The sequence below is a fragment of the Dermochelys coriacea genome, chromosome 3 (genome assembly GCF_009764565.3).
Source record: "Dermochelys coriacea isolate rDerCor1 chromosome 3, rDerCor1.pri.v4, whole genome shotgun sequence".
NCBI lineage: Eukaryota > Metazoa > Chordata > Testudines > Dermochelyidae > Dermochelys > Dermochelys coriacea.
Window position 1 is genome coordinate 131,451,719 of NC_050070.1, and position 16,922 is coordinate 131,468,640.

Sequence of the window (16,922 nt, forward strand, 5' to 3'; positions counted from 1 at the left end):
GGCTCTAGACACAGATGGCGTTGCGGATCCAGGTGGAGAGTGGATCTGCACTCTATGGAGCGAGGAGGTGCGGGAGTAGTGGGCCTTATAGGGTGCCTGTAAGTCCCAAGGTGCCCATTGCATGGGGTATGGTAGTTGAAGTCCCATCCATGGTGGAGCAAACCATGGGAATTGGGGTTGGTCCTTGTGATGCCACGTTCCTGTCAGGTGGTATTTGTTGTGGTGGAGGAGAGTCAGGTGGAGAAAAAACTGCATCTCCGTGGTCATCATCATCGCTGTCTGTAAAGACAGAGCATTCAGTAGAGCGTTCATCAATTATTGGGAGTAGACCACATCCACCCTGACTGAATTGGCCTTGTCAACACTAGCTCTCCACTTGTAAGGTAACTCCCTTGTCTTCATGTGCCAGTATATTTATGCTTGTATCTCTAATTTTCACTCCATGCATCTGAAGAAGTGAGTTTTTTACCCACAAAAGCTTATACCCAAATAAATCTGTTAGTCTTTAAGGTGCCACTGGATTCCTCATTGTTTCAGTAAGAGAGGGCACCTGGATCACAGGTGAGCCCTTGGTACCGAGTGGAGGTGAATCCAGCACCAGTGCCACTGAGATGTCTTGAAGCATTAGAAATTGCATCTGCGCCAGAGAGTGCGACACTGTGGATTTAGAGTCAGAAGCCACTGGTTTAAGCAGTTTGCCTTTGGTCTAGGCTGGTGCAGTAGCCCCATGGCGGCACTGTCAGCCACTGCCAGATGGTGTGTCGGTGGAGTCACCAGTGCCAACGGCCAGGGCTATGTGCACAGATGGCGCCAACTCCAGCACATGTGCCAGCGCCTTTGGGGCCGAGGAGGAGACCTGTCCATGACACAGTCTTGACTCCTTACTTTTCTGCACCATATGCCCGGTGCCAGAGGTGCCGGGAATATCACAGGTGCTGACCCTTGAGGCAGTTGGAACCGCTGGCAAGGACCTCACTGGGAAACATTTCTTTTTGCCCGGTTCCCTGTCTGGGGAGGTCAAGACTCTCTTCCCCTTCTCATGAGAGGGCGGAGCCCTGCTCTTGGTCAGTTCTGACCTGGTCGGAGAGCATCTAGGAGAGGGTTTTGTTCTTCCCGTCTCCAAATCAGGTTGGAGGGATTTCTCCATAATATCTTTAAACCCCAGTCTCTCTCTTGGCTAGCTCTGGCTTTTAGATTATTGCAGTGGACGCACTTATTTGGGACATGAGTCTCACTGAGGCATTTGACACACCAGCAATGTCCTTCCGAGTGTGATATGGGGTCCTTGCAAGAGTTGCATTTTGTAAAACCAGGAGACCCCAGCATCTTGAATGTGGCCCACTCAAGAAAGTCTAAGAATGAGACCTTAGCAGGGTTCACTCCCGAAGTGGGAAAAGGGGTTAAGAAAAAACTAAGGTTTTTTTGTTTGTTTTTAAAACGAACTATATGCAAATATCTAAAGTTCTAGGGTAGTAACTGGGGAGTTTTTATCTAACTAAAACTAATTTTCCTCTCAAAATAGAGGAAAAAGTTCAGCAATGCCCTGAGTTCTGTCTTCAGCCAAGGATGGTTCAGAAGGAACTGAGGGGGGTCAGAACGCACGTGCGCCAAACAGACTCCAACAACAATTCGAGACACCAACTGCGCACACACATCCTGACCAGGCACTGCTACCGAAGATCTCTCATCAATGGCACCAGGATGCACCGACACCTGGAATGAAGCACCCACAAGGATACCACTTGAAGAAGAACATTTATTTTCAAACAAAAGGCTCGCATTAACTTTTGGTAGCTGAAAAGCATAGTGAGTAGAAAAGCTTAATCCTCTTTCATGATTCATTACAAGGATTTTAGCATTTTATTTGTGTCATTGGAAAGGAAGGCATACACTGGTTTTTGCCTTTGCCTTTGTCCTACTCGTAACATTATAGCTGTACATTAAATGGGAAGTTTTAGTACCAATTATGCAGAAATGGACTAAATTGATAATGAGATAGCATTTGACAGAGCTAGACCTGAGTAGGCTGACCATCTATGTGGCATTGTGAGGATATTAAAGACTCCCACTATTTTCATTCTATTCAGTTGCCCCAATTCTCAGGTCTGGCCAATACAGGCCCCGAGAGGAAGGGACAAAGTGTCTTGATACCTTTGTAGCTTCCCAATTCTGGGCTGAACAGGGCTGTTCTGGGCCCCTGTTACAATTTAGGAAAGCCTCAGGGCTGCTATAAAAAGAAAAGGAGTACTTGTGGCACCTTAGAGACTAACAAATTTATTAGAGCATAAGCTTTCGTGAGCTACAGCTCACTTCATCGGATGCATTTGGTGGAAAAAACAGAGGAGAGATTTATATACACACACAGAGAACATGAAACAATGGGTTTATCATACACACTGTAAGGAGAGTGATCACTTAAGATAAGCCATCACCAGCAGCAGGGGGGGGAAAGGAGGAAAACCTTTCATGGTGACAAGCAAGGTAGGCTAATTCCAGCAGTTAACAAGAATATCAGAGGAACGGTGGGGGGTGGGGGAGAAATACCATGGGGAAATAGTTTTACTTTGTGTAATGACTCATCCATTCCCAGTCTCTATTCAAGCCTAAGTTAATTGTATCCAGTTTGCAAACTGGATTTGCTACCGCAGCGGAGCCCCAGGCCCTTTAAATTTCTGCCAGAGCCCCGAAGTAGCGGTGGCAGCCGGGAGGCCCCAGGGCTCCGTCGGCAATTTAAAGGGCCTGGGGCTCTGCTGCAGTAGCGGCGGCCAGAGCCCCGGGCCCTTTAAATCACCGCTGAGCCCCAGGGCTCCCAGCCACCTCTGCAGCTGGTAGCTCAGGGGGTAATTTAAAGGGCCCTGGGCTCCCAGCCACTGCTACGGCGGCCGGGGATTTAAAGGCCCTACCTCTTCCGGTTGAGGCCACGCCCTGCTCAGGACTCCGGCGTACCGGTAAGTCCTTTAAGTTACTTACATCCCTACCAGTATCTCTTATATGGTGGTTAAAATATTTGTATCATCTAGATAGTCTAAAGTGGACTAGATGTACAATGAATATTTCTGGCATGGATATATGTCACACACGTTATGAGATATATATATGTATAATTTCCTAGAAGCAACAATTCTTATGGAGGTCTTTTGGGTTCTTTTTGGCCTTTTGCTAGATCGCTCTCACTTTTCGTGATCATGTGGGGTGTAATGGCATATCTTCTCTGAGAGATTATTGGTACGGTGGGAGCAGAAGTAAAGAGATTGCTCAAAGTGTGCACAAAGTTTGACTACTGCAGTGTCATGCTGGTTGCCAGATTTGACAGGATCTGATGGTACTTGAAAGTAGGCCATGGGCTTTGCAATATTTCCTTGAAGCAGGAGCACTGGTCAAATACATCTGGTGAAGAGATACAGCTTTCTGTTTTAGACTGAGCTTCACCCGTGTCCTGCACAAATCTGGTTTTGCCTCACTATTTATTTTTGTAATGTATTAACCTTGAAATGGAGATTATAGAACAAGTAATAGATGTTTAAAAAAAAATCAATCCACATAATTTCAAGATTCTTTTTCTACTATTGTGTGTCATGTCTTTTATTCACAGTCTTTGCCATCCAGTTTAAAAGGTCATTGTCATACATTTAGGTCTTGGGAGGGTGACAGCTAAGCCTCAGAGGAGTAGTAATTTAATAGGATGCACTTGCTCACATATGCTAGTTGCCTCAAAGGGTCTTGTTTCAAAATAATTCTAGAGGCTGATTGCATGCTCAGTCAACAAAGTGACACTATGGGCTAGTGCTGGAAGAGTCAATGCTGTGATGGGGAGCAGAACTAGTTTTTCCCTTATGCCAAATATACACATAATTGTAATTTCATTAGAGATGTGGATGTGAAGGATTATAATGACACTGTCATTTTTGCTGCTCCAAGGGCAGAAGAGAAACTAATATAGACAATGAAAAATGACACTTAAGTTACATAAGAAAATACAGCCTATAATGCTTATGGACCCGATTCTGACACCTTACTTCTATTAAGTAACAACTTACTCTGAAGAGTCCCATTGATTTCAATGGGACCACTCGTGCAGTAAGGTGCTATTCAGTGTGAGCAAGGGTGTCAGAATCTGGCTCTAATGTGTTTTGTATCTACATTATTCTTATAAAAGCTGAAGCTTCTTATATTTCCTCCTCTTTTCTGACTTCAGAAGAATCTGAGAGAAATGGGACTGGACATGAATAACCTGGAGACCCCTATTCTGGCAGTTATGGCTTTGATTCTGAATGTCTTTGCCTTGTTATGTAGATACCTCAGTTCTATAATCAATATCCCCTTAAATCATTTACCTTTTATCAGTACTCACTGATTCACATCTTATAATTGAGTATTTACACACTGGAGCAAAATGAATAGGCTTTATTTTTATATTTAAAAAAAGATAAGTCAGATAGCAATTCAAACCATGCAAAGAGAGTGAGAACAACAAGCAGGAGCTCATTTATTTTGTTGGGTGGATTTTTGTGTGAGTATATTCTTTCTGTATTTCTACTTTCTCCATGTGTTGGGTGGTTTCCTCTTTGGTTCTCTTCCTTTCCCTAACTCTTTTCCTTTTATGTCTTACACTATTTTCCTCTCACACTTTACCCTCTTAATTTTTCCCCTCACTTTTTCTTCAGGCTCTTTTCTTCAAAAAGCTGTGCTGAGATCACTGTAGGTAGTTTTCTTCTTTTTCACATTGCCCTGATCCAATTGCGTTCTCCTAGCCTTTATGGAAAACTGGGGTTCCAATAGTCCATCCCTTTTCCAATTAAAGGGATATCATTCAAAACATACTGCTTGCTGTTCGAATGGCAGCAGAGAAGAAAAGGATATCACGCCAGAGGTCATCACTTCATTGCAGAAGCAGCTACAAAGAAAGGGTTCATAAGTTAAAAAAGACAAAGTGCACCTGGACCACTTCTAGAGGCCTACACTGCAATGTGATTTTTTTTTTTTTTTGCACCATTGAAAATGTGTAGCCTGATTATCAGAGCTGCTTGCTACTGAAGTCAATAGGATCTGCAAATGCTCATCACCTCAATATCAGGTTACTAGTCTAAACTAGTGTATGTATGGTTGTCTCTCACACACCTGATTGCATTCACACTACAACCTTAACTCTGCCCTCTCATCACTTCCTGCACACAGCCTTTAAACCAAACTCTCCCTCCAAACACTACTGTGGATGTTTGGTTTGTTTGAACAGAATGGTTTGGCTAACAGGGTGCTGAAAATGTGGTATCCATAGTGGGGCAGAATTAATGTTGTTGTGTATGATCTGTGACGTATGGTAGCTGTGGTGATGGTAAGGTATGTACCTGTGGCTGGAGAAGTAGATGACAGGTACTGTTAAGTGGCTTGACTCTTCATTTCCTTTCTTTTGTGAGTATGTGTCATGTATGTTGTACAACCAAGTTTGTGTGTATTAAGTTATGTGTTCAGTGAGGCAATGGGGACAGAGATAGGGAGGATACCAGAGCTGTGCCACAGAAAAATAGTTGCTGATAAAGATTTTACCTGCCTGCTAACAGAGAAGATTGTATCTGTCAGAGAAATGCAGCTGTGCATAAAATCTTCTCCATGAGAAGATAAAAATCTGCCAGAAGAACGTAAGTGCTGACAGAGAAGATTTCTATCCAGTAGAGAAGATTTTATTTATTGATTACTTGTTGAACACAAGGTTTCATCATCATTAATAATGGCAAAAAAAAAAAATGATCCTTATCAAAACATTTATTTTCAAGAACTACCTAATCTATTCCTGATTCACCTGTGTGCTGATTTTGGTGTAAACATACAATGTTATTTTAAAAATACATGCCAACCAAAGAGGCTGGCAGACAAATTTCAAACAAGAAGCCAACTTCAAATATTTCCTATCAAAAATTTATGCAAAGCCAAATTACTTTGAAAACACAAAGTGCACAACAATGAACGCTGTGTGAAGTTTCACTCTGACAAACCACCTACATAAAAAGAACAACAAGAATTTAGGCCCCATTTTAAGATTATTTCAGAATGCACCATCACTATGATGTCATAAATCAGCACCTCCATAATATCAGGAGCTCTCTTAACGTCTTCCACCCTTTCAAAGGATGCAGCATGTATTTCCTTTGAAGCTGACCCAGCTTTGCTAGTTGATATAGCAGGGATGGGGTGATGATAGCTCTTCACTTTCTCCTCCCCATCTCCAGCAATGGAACTAGACTCGATTGGTCTTTATGCTCAGTGAGCACAAGGACTGGGATTGTGATTGGTCTCTGAATAGGAGGGAGGAATGCTCCTTGCACCTCATTCTCCATGTCTGCCATTCATCCTCCCTTCCCCACAGCTGCACAGGAATAAACATAATCTGGCCTTTATTATACCAAGTCAATATAATTTTCTTTTAAGGCAGAACCATTGAGAAGAGGCACAGAAAAAGTAAGGGAAATGTAAGCAGTGGGGAAAAAAATAAAATCTCTGAACAGAAGGAAAGACATAGCAGACAATATGTCTGTAACACTGAAAAACTGGTTCCATCTAAGCAAGAGTGCCTGAAACAGACAACTAGAAACACTAGAAAAGAAGCTTGGTTCACCATTGTCTTGCACCTTGTATAATTATTTACACAAGGTGGGTGTAAATTGCTACCACTTTAATCTGGTTGCATTTTATACTCCCTTGGCATTCACTGTGCCTGAGTATAAATGATTAAGCCCTGGTCTATACTTAAAATTTAGGTCCACCTACCTGCATTACTTAGAAGAAAAACACATACCCCTAGTGCCGTAGTTAAAATGATCCAACACCTGCTGTTGATATGGCCAGGTTGACACAGGAATTCTTCCATCAACCTAGCTACCACCACTCTGGGAGGTGGATTAACTACAGCAACACAAAAACCCCTTCCATTGATATAGGAAGTGTCTATACTGTGGCACTATAGAGTGAAGACAATGGTTTATTTGGCCCCTGAAGTTTAGGGCATCTGAAAGGGGAAGTAATATTCAGTGAGACATACAATTGATCTGTCTGACTCCCAGAGAACAGGTCTTACCAAGCAGGGAGCCTTAAGAAGCTTTCCTACAGCTCTATACATAAGAAAGGATGAAAGTCACTATCATTATTCAGCAAAAGGAAGGGAATTCAGCTGAACTAAAAAGGATTGATGAATACCCTAGATGTGGGCTTGCTTGTCTGTTCCTAAGGAAGCTAGAGATCAGTTCCTGTCACAAGGGCTCACACAGCCATTATCGGAGATGCTCTATTTGAAAAACCTGCCAGACCTATGAAGCAAGTAAGCATTTGAAGCAGATGAGCCTGACCTGGCTACAAGGACTTGGACAAAACCAGAGGGAGGACACAGTGGATTTCACTGACCACTCATCCAATCAATCACAAGCTCTCTCATGGTTGGCCATGCAAAGTCACCATAACATAGAGCAGTCATAAGTTGTGCTGCAAGCTCCTGGACAAGTCCAGAATCCAGAGGGCACAAAGATTGTGTCTCCTGTGAGGCCCAGCATAGAATCTGGATCATCAGGCCTGATTCTTTTCTTACTTACACCAGTTTTACACTCTTGTAACTCTACTGATTTCAAAACAGTTATCTTCTAATTTACAATGGTATGAGTGAAGAATCAGATATATGGAGGGGCCAGTTCCTTCTCACGCTGCTGCTACTGCCTTCTAAGGATAAGCAAGATGAATAATGAACAGGCTAACATAATAAAAACTCAATAGTTGGTCTACTGTAATCCAGAGATTCCATTTCTTCATAAAAAACATGAGTAATTTGAGTTTCAAGTTTGAGTATTTGGTACCCACACATAAACAAAGCAGGAAGATTCTAGTGAAATAAGGAATCAAGTGTACTTGTGACTTTAAGAAGAAAAAAATATGATAGTATATTAGACCAGATGCTGGTCAAGCTGCTCCAGTGTAAATCTTTTGTTACTTCATTGAAATCAGTGGAATTAGTTCAGCTTTACACTGAATTGTCTGAAATCAAAATCTTGCCCCCTAATGTTTCCTTCTTAGGTTTCTTGCTGGGTCCCTGCCAATAAGTCTGTACCACTTTTAATTTTATGTTTACTATGAATAACAGAGAACTAAAACATCTGAAGGGGACAGATAAGAGACTTAACCCAGAGTAACCACTGTCCCAGTCCAAATTGGATTGACTGGTTTGGTGCCCAGAAATCCCCCCAATCTCTATGGATATGCAATTTAACAGAATGGAAAACATCTTTTCCCAGAAAAAAATAAGAATAATAATGCACTCTTGTGGAATAGAATATCTTCAGTAATGTGTGTGTATATATGTATGTACACACATAATAATACAAACATATACTATATATCACACACATGCACTTACATTACCCTACCCTGAAAACAGCTAGTCATCTGTGACATTGATGAACACTTATTCGTGCAAGTAGTCCCACTGTGAAGACAAGGGCAGTGCTTATATGTGTAAGTGCTCACCAGTGCACATGAGGGTTCCACAATTTGGCTCTCTGGGCCTGATATAAGCAGTAACTATTGCAGTGACAGAGCACTGAATGCCTTTACAACAGTTAACACATTTTTTTTAATATCTGAAAATATTTCCCACAAGATTATATCAGTTCTGAAGGCAAGTCAAATGCCGGAGTCCTCAAAATATTTGTGTCTCTCTTAACAACTCAATAGATTTAGAAGGTTAAGATTAAAATTCTGCTAAATTCCTTTCCCACAATTCAGGCAGATCCCTACCCTGGATGTATGCTGTATTACTGTAATCTCTCTCTCCTTCCTGTTTCCTCTCTATTTAATCTATTCCACTTTACTTCACAAAGTGTCTTCCTTTGCTCCCATAATAGCATAGCGACTGGGTGATTTAATTCTCATTTGACCCTTTGATCCCTTTTTGGTATTTCTGCCTGCAACATAACCTTTTCTCTGTTAAACTTTGATTTTTGCCTCATTTTCCTCCCCCTCTGCCACCACTTTCATCTTTCTCTACATCTTGATCCCTTGGTTTCGTTATTCTTTTCTGCTTGGAAAATGCAGTTTAACTGCTCGCTACTGATCCACCACTGCAACTGCTGTGAACAAAGTCAATGGAACATTACAATGGAGCTGGCTCATTCAGCATCACAGTAGGTGTTTCCTACCAAGAAAGGTAGAGAGATGGACAGAAAGCTTTTCAATAGTTTAAAAAAAAAAAAAAAATGTTGTGGCATTCAGTCACCATATTTGGCCTGTGTTAAACTGAGGACAGCAAGTGGGAGTGGAGGAATCTAAAGATTTCTGCCCTTACAATGACAAATGGCTGGGAGGCAGGTTTGCATTAGAGACAGGAATGGGACAGAGGCAGCAAGAGTATAAAGAAAAGGAGTATTTGTGGCATCTTAGAGACTAACAAATTTATTTGAGCATAAACTTTCGTGAGCTACAGCTCACTTCATCGTATGCAAGCTTATGCTCAAATAAATTTGTTCGTCTCTAAGGTGCCACAAGTCCTCCTTTTCTTTTTGCGAATACAGACTAACACGGCTGCTACTCTGAAATCAGCAAGAGTATAGTGGGGTTAAGAGGAGTTAAGATTCCAGAGGGCAATTCTATTGTGTGGCCAAGGAAGAGCAACACAGTTGACAATTCCATACTCTGGTCACCAGAGAATCAGGGTACTTCTGGCCTCACTTGCAGTTGTTTTTGTATTTAGGATGATAATGCCATCTCTGAGGTTCGGTATAAATCAACCCACATCCCACAAGTACGCATGGTAAACAAAAGAAAATACACAACAAATAAATTAAATAGGACAAGCTACCATGTGTGGAGGGACTTCATCTCTCAATAGAATATCTTGACCCATCATTGCCATCCTCCTCTAATTCTAGGTTTCTAATGCATATCCCTCTTGCTCTTTGGTCTATTCATCCTTATCAGAAATTGTTTGTAACTGTGACATATCAGGGTACAATCCAGAATAATGAACAGCTGTGTCACCCCTGCAACCCTGGCTGCCTTACAATGCCTTGCTGAAGTAGCTCCCATATGAGCCGCTCACAAACAGCCTTCCATCGTGCAAGCCACACTCCGAGTATAACTGCAGCCTGCCAGCCACTTTGGGTTATACTTTTTCTCTCACCAGGCTTGGTTATACTACAAGGTGACCCCAACACACCCCCAGTCCCATATTTTCCTCCAGAAAAATGCATCTCCTGTACTGCCTAGCCTGCTTGTTAGCTGGTTTCAAGGTTGGTAGTCTACAGGGTTGAAAACTGCTGCCTTTTTTCTTGACAAAGATGACTGGCCCATCAGCCAACAAGGGTGGATGAATCCTCTGGCTGGTTTTCCTGGAAGTATTCATGCAGCACAGGCAGATTGGGTTCTGACATGGCATAAATCCATCTGAACTGTATTTTCACTCCCGGCTGCAGCTCTATGGTGTAGTCCCAGTGCAGAGGGAGGTTTTCCCATGTTCCACTTTTCAGACACTTCAGCATATTCATGATATTTAAGGGGGATTCTGATGTAGGTTCAGAGGGTGTCCCTGCCTGGGTGATCACCTTCTCCTGAGCCCTCCAGGACCTGGGTGTTGGGCTATCATCAGTTTGCTCCTGACAATATTGTTGACAGAATTCTGAAGGGAAACTGACCTCCTGTTCTTGCCAATGAATGAGGGGATTTTGAAGGGTGATCTAGGAGATGCTGAGAATCAGAGGGAAGAGTGGGGATTGAACTGCATTGAATCATAGTATTTCTCAGTGCCCTGAATAACTGTTTCCTGGAGGACTGTCTCCTTGATCACTGGACCCGAAGACAGAGGGGAGCTGTCCACAGTTTTTATTAGGTGCTGAATGGCCTTTTATTGCAAAGTAAGTTGCCAGGCCTGGGCTGCCACTGCATCTATGAAATTGTTGGCTGCTCCTGAATTCATGAGAGCCAGCTGTGTGGAAATCCATGGGGGCCTATCAGGGATGCACAGCCAGATATGCACCTGCAAGTACAAAGCTCCCAAACAGAGCAGGGTGCACGTCCCAGTCAGGACTAAGGTGTGGGGAAATTCTCACAGAGCCCAGGCCAGTCCCCCTTACCAAACCTGAGTCAACTTGTTTCCCAGATCCTGTGGGGTTCGTGCAGGACAGGCAGAAATGGCATGGTCAGGTTTGCCTCAATAGAAGCATTGGTGGTGCAACAGCATTGTTTTCTTTGGCGGTGAGCTGTCAATGAGCCAGATTCACCTGCATCAGTTGAGTGGATGGAATGGGCACCCATGCAATGATGGTCAGACACAGGGGCTGCAGGGAACTTCTCTTTTCCTTCCTCTGTTCCTATAACTGATTATCTATGTGGATGGCAAGGTTGATGAAGACATCCAGACTCATGGGTGTCTCCACACAGGCCAGTTCATCTTTGATTTCCTCCTGCAGACCCCACCGGAATTGGTACCACTGCATCACCTTGTTCCTTGCTGTGTCTGCAGGGAGATGGCAGAAAAGCACTGTCGAGGAAGCAATTGTACCCTGCCCCTGCCAAAGTTTCCTTACAGCAGCCTCGGCCAAGCGGGTCATCAAAGATTGTGGATATATATTGGAGGAAGGCATTCAAATTTGAAGGCACTAGGCTGTTAATATACAGCAAGAGAGAGGCCCAGTGCAACACCTCTCCCATCAGCAGACTTATTATCAAACCCACCTTGGCTGGGTCAGAAGCCTAAATTTGGGCATGCAACATGAATAGGAGGCAGGATTGGTTCATGAAGCCCCAGAACCACTAGCAACTCCCACTGAATGGTTCTGGCACAAGTGTTGCAGATCCCCATTCAGGACAGGGCACGGTGGGTTGTATCTGGAATACAGCACTCTCCACACAATGCTGGTTTACTCGATCCAACAGCAAACAGTTCTCTGAGGTTAGCTGCATGACTTGGGCCTGCAGTGCTTGGTTATCCGCCTGGAGGTGGACAGTCCATTTGGGCAAATCCAGTACCTCTGGAGGCAGCAGTTGGGCTGCTAGTACCATACCTCTCACCCTGGGCCCACCCTCTTGAGGACTACTGTGTGGTCCATACAAACTGTCAGGGTCAGGATGCAGGTGGCCATGCCTAGAGGTTAGTGTTAGGATAGGGGGCCGGGTCCCCATGCCAGGCAGTGTTCTGAACCAGGAGGTCAGAAGTCGAGGTCAGGGACCTAGAGTCAGATTGCAGGAATCAGGCCAAGTCAGGACACCAGGGAGGCTGGGGCAGGAGACAAGAGCAGGTAGCACTGAGTGAGCAGTCCGAAGCAGTGTGGAGCCCAGTTATATAGACAAATTCCTATTCCTCCCTCTGGCTTAAGTAAGGGGAGCAGACCAACCAGGAACTCTGGTGTTCCACCAATCAGGGCCCAGGGTGGAGACTACTGTCTGAGCTGGGCTTCAAGGAGCCCTGGTTGTAGGTGATACCAGGAAGCTGTTGGGTAGAGGATTAGAGTTTGATGCCCCCACCCTCCTCCAGGAAGCCCTGTAGACCCAGGTTTGAGACTCCTGGGGTCATGACAGTTCCATAAACACTGACACTCTCTGAATAAGAGGATTCATTGACTAGGGCTGCCAGGAATAAGAAGTGCAAACAACCATAGGCATGGTCACTTTACACTTACAGCAAATGAACAAAACAGTTTCTAATCCAGCCCCTAGGGCCAGACCACTACAGGGGTGAGTCTAAAGGTAACTGTAGTTGTAAACTCTCCCCAGCATTCTGCTGCCTTCTCTCTGCAACTACTGCTGGCCTCTTGTCAGCAACAGGGGGAGTCTCTGTCCACCTCTCAGGTTGCCTGATATCAGGGTACTATAAAGAGAACTGGAAAATATCTTTATCCTTGAAAATTGTCCATTCTATATCTGTATTCAAAAAGTAAAGATGCATATGTCTGGAATGTGCAGAAGAGCAAAGAAGCTGCTGGTCACACTCAAACAATACAATTAGTGTGACATACCATTAGACAGAAGCTGTCATGCACAGATGTCAATAAACATATTTTACATTAAACCAGTAACACAATTAGGAAGGTTAGGGACGAGTTAAATCACCTTGATTAAGAGGCAATGCATTCCCTATATCAAAAGCAACTTCTTTAATCACAAAAGAGACAGTGGTGATTAAAGCAAGCAAATGTCCTGTGGAAGTGTTTGAAGCAAACTGCAGACTCTTGATCAAAGCCTAGGTAATTTAATTATTTGTCTTCCTGACTGAAGTCCTTTGATGTGACACTGACTAACAGTATATGGAGATGTTTTATGTTCCTGAACAGTCTAATCTGAAAACCCAATGCCCAAAAGGGATTGTGCTATTACCAAAATAGAGCTCCTTAAGAGAAAAGTGAAAGTAGAAGCTTAAAGAAGAGCCTTGTCCACAGAGCAACAGTCTTTTGGTATAACCATGCCAGATAATCATGTTCTAACTTGGCCAAATGGGTCTGTAGAGCAACACAGTTTGATACTTGCCTATTTCAAAAGTGTTGCATCTCTGTCTGTCAACCCTATGTGTACTGCATTATGGCAGTTCTTAACAGCTATCCTAGAGTTCTTCATCCACTGATGCTCAGAGTAGCGGATCCTGGCAATTTTCCAGTATGGTTCCTCCCCGCGATGCATTGCACTCTGGAGATTTTGCACCAGTTTGAGAATCCCCTGGGTGATGTTGCACACTGGTAGGCATTGTGAGAATTTTCTAGGTAGAGGCCTCTAAACTAGGAGTTTTCACCTCTTCCTTCATAAACACATAGAACAAAGTATTTGGAGGAACAGATGTGCACAAATGCTGTTGATAGTTGGATAAATATGAGAAAAGTGCAAATCTACAGACCCATCTAGTCTCTGGCTTTGAAGACCTTTTAGTCAGATTCTGGCTTTCCAGTTCTGTCTCCTGCTCTCTTGGCTGTACTCTGCCATGTCTGGCTGCCTCACTGCCACATTAAAACACAAAAAACCTGTGCCTCATACCTACACAAGGGCTCTGCTCTTCCAAGCGCTGCAAGGCAGGCAAGAGGCCCATCTGAGATCAAACAAAGAAACAAGGAAAGCCCCATGCCTTTAGGGGTCTCTCTGCCTCTCAACTCCTCCCCATCACTGTGGAGCTGATGTGGCAGAGCAGCAGCTGGAAAACTCTGCACAGCAGGGCCTGGCCAGCAGCGGCACCTCCTCTCCCTGACTAGCTGTGATCTCAGAAGGGAAGGAGGCCAGGCTGTTGTGCAGAGGAGCCTGAGCCCCATGTGGTACTGGACAGAACTGTGATTCTATGTATTATGGAGGTGGGAGAGGACTGATTGATTTTTGTGAGAGTGGAATAAATTTTGAAAAGGGGAATTGATTTGGAAGAGGCACTGAATTTTGGGTGGAGTAAGAAACTTGAATTTATGTTCTGAGGTGTGTGATAGGCAGCGCTCACTGGCACTGCCGCTTTGTTGTCAGAGGGTGAAGGGAAACCTAGTACCATCGCCAGTGTCTGTCACTGGCCCCGTCACGTCCATGGCTGTCTGCCTTTCAGTGCGCAGCCTCCAGTCTGTTCTCCAAGTAGCTGTATCCCCCTCTGGGGTAACAGTCTGAAGGAAGATATCAGGCCCCATGCTCTCCCGAAGGCGGGCGGGAGGAGGACCTTCCCTCTGTTTACCAACCCCTGCAGGTGTTCAGCCCCATCCATGGGGTTTCTCTACCCTCTTTGTATTTCCCCAGGGTGAGTTTGGAAGAGAGGGTTTTTGTGCCCTCCATATCAAGATGATTGGTATAAGAGTCCAGGTCCTCCCACTCCACTGGGTTCCAGCCCAGAGCTCGGTAAGAAGCAACAATGTCCAGCACCTGGAAGTGCCTAAAGGATCCCCCCCAGTCACATCTTACCACTAGCTACCCCACCAAAGTCTTACAATTTGACACACTAGCAAAGTGTAATAGGGTGGCACCCACCTCTCGTGAGTGCCCCTGGTCGAGTGTGTGTGCCTGCAGCTCTCTCAGTTTGTGGTGACCCCTGTTGGTGGTTTCTCAGGCAGGTTTTCAATGACTCAGCCGTCCAGCTGAGTCTCACACACAGTCTGTATTTGAAACTGTAGAGACCCCTTTCTGGGTATATAATCCAACAGGAGCCTAGCCCAGTACTCCTCTGTTGGTATCTCTGTAGCCCTCCCCAGCCTCAGTCTTTAAATAGTCCTCGCCCTAGTATGGGGCTGTATCTCCAGGGCTTCCTCCCTGGAGACACAGTCTTCCTGCAGACCTCCGTGGGCTCAGTCCTTAATCAGTCCCACAGCCCCTTCTGGGCAAGCCATCAAATAGTCTCTCACCCTGGTATGGGGGCCATACCCCCAGGACTTCCTCCCTGGAGATTCTTCACCCTTTCTGGCCCCACCTCTCCAGCTGGCCACTTAACAGTTCAGTTTCTCTTCCAGGAATATATCTCAGTTCAATATTCAGGCTACTTCTCTAGTAACAGGGGAGGGACTGGGCGCGCTCAATACTCCGGGTCCCAGACCAGGGACCCTATGAATAGCAGCCACCTACTGCATCTCTTTAACTAAACTGTGTTTCTGTTCCCTGGGCCACTTCCCTGCAGCTCCAGCACCTTCTCAAATACTTCACCCTTACCATAGGGCAGAAGTCTTGTAGTCAGTCCCAGCAGCCAGCCAGGAGCTCCCTCTTGCTCCTCCAATCCCTGCCAGCAACTGATCTGTCCATGGTCCTGCTGCTCCTTCAGCCAGCCAGCCAGCCAGCCAGGAACACAGTCCTCACTCCTCCAGCTCCAGGCAGCAACTAACTCTCTCTAGTACTGCAGCTCATTTTATATGGCCCTGTTGGGCCCTGATTGGCTACTCCCTGCTGCTTCTTTCTAATTGAATGCTTCCCCCACAGCCACTCTAGGCACCCTGGAGGACTTCTCTACTGCTCCTTTCTGGGACGGGGTGTAGTGGGACTCTGAGACCTCCAGCAGGGGGTCTTTGGGCCTATTCCACCCCTTTACAAAAAGAAAAGGAGAATAACTGAATCTTCAGCCCCTCTGGGCTTAGCTGGTAGGCTCTTTCCCCTGGGAAAGGTTTCTATAGCATCCTTCTTCAGAAGCTCCCAGAGTAGGTCTCACTCCCTTCCCTGCCTGGCTCTCTTTTAAACTTCATCTCCAGCTGCACACTGCAGGTGGGGATAGGTGGGGCTGCCTGGGCCCAGAGCTGCTCCTTAACAGGTTCCATTCTGATGTGGAGTTTATTCCCCCCACCACAAGGTGGCATATTGATTTTTAGGAGGTGGCAAAGAATTGATATGTGGGAGGAAATTTGTTTTGCTGGAGTAGAAGAGATTTGACTGTGTGTGTGGTGGTGGCAGGGGGGAGGTTGAATACTTGATGGATTGTGTGATGATTGCAGAGAGGAAGAGAAGGAGTTGTGTAAGGACAGTGTCTTACTTGTGAGGAGCTAATCTCAACTTGTCTCTCCCTTGTAGTGGTACACCAAAGGGTTCATTTGAGCAGAGGGAGGAAGGACACCAAGAAGGAAGAAGTGAAGCAGAGGAGGAAAGAGCAAGAGCCAGAGTTGTGATGGTAGAGCTAATAAATGGTATGCAATATTAATGTAAATGTTTTTCAAATTTATCCTCCATCTTTGATGGGCCGGTGTTGGTAGATGTGGGAGGATCCTGTTGCAGAAATCCCTTTGGTGCTACATCTCCCAAATATCCTGTGAAGAGATGAAAATTTGCACCAGAGTCTATTATACTCCTTGGTGAACTGGGATTATTCTGCAAAGAAGAATCACACTGAATGGCTGACTAACTTGCAGATGACCAGGGCTGCCTTTAACTTTCTCTGTCTAGTCCAACATTTCATCAGCAGTCTGTCCATTTGTGAGCTGCAGGCCTGTAGAGAAGGGAATTATTATTACTTAATGGATTCTGCCTCTAAA

General features: G+C 44.8%; 1 long non-coding RNA gene across 1 annotated transcript; it reads right to left on the minus strand.

Moving 5' to 3' along the window:
• Positions 1-4,384: 4,384 nt before the first annotated feature.
• LOC119852785 lies at positions 4,385-15,882 on the minus strand. Its single transcript, XR_005291829.2, has 2 exons — positions 15,619-15,882; positions 4,385-4,894 (listed from the first exon to the last, which is right to left on the minus strand). It is a non-coding gene; the product is annotated as an uncharacterized LOC119852785 (long non-coding RNA).
• Between the last annotated feature and the right edge of the window lie 1,040 nt (positions 15,883-16,922).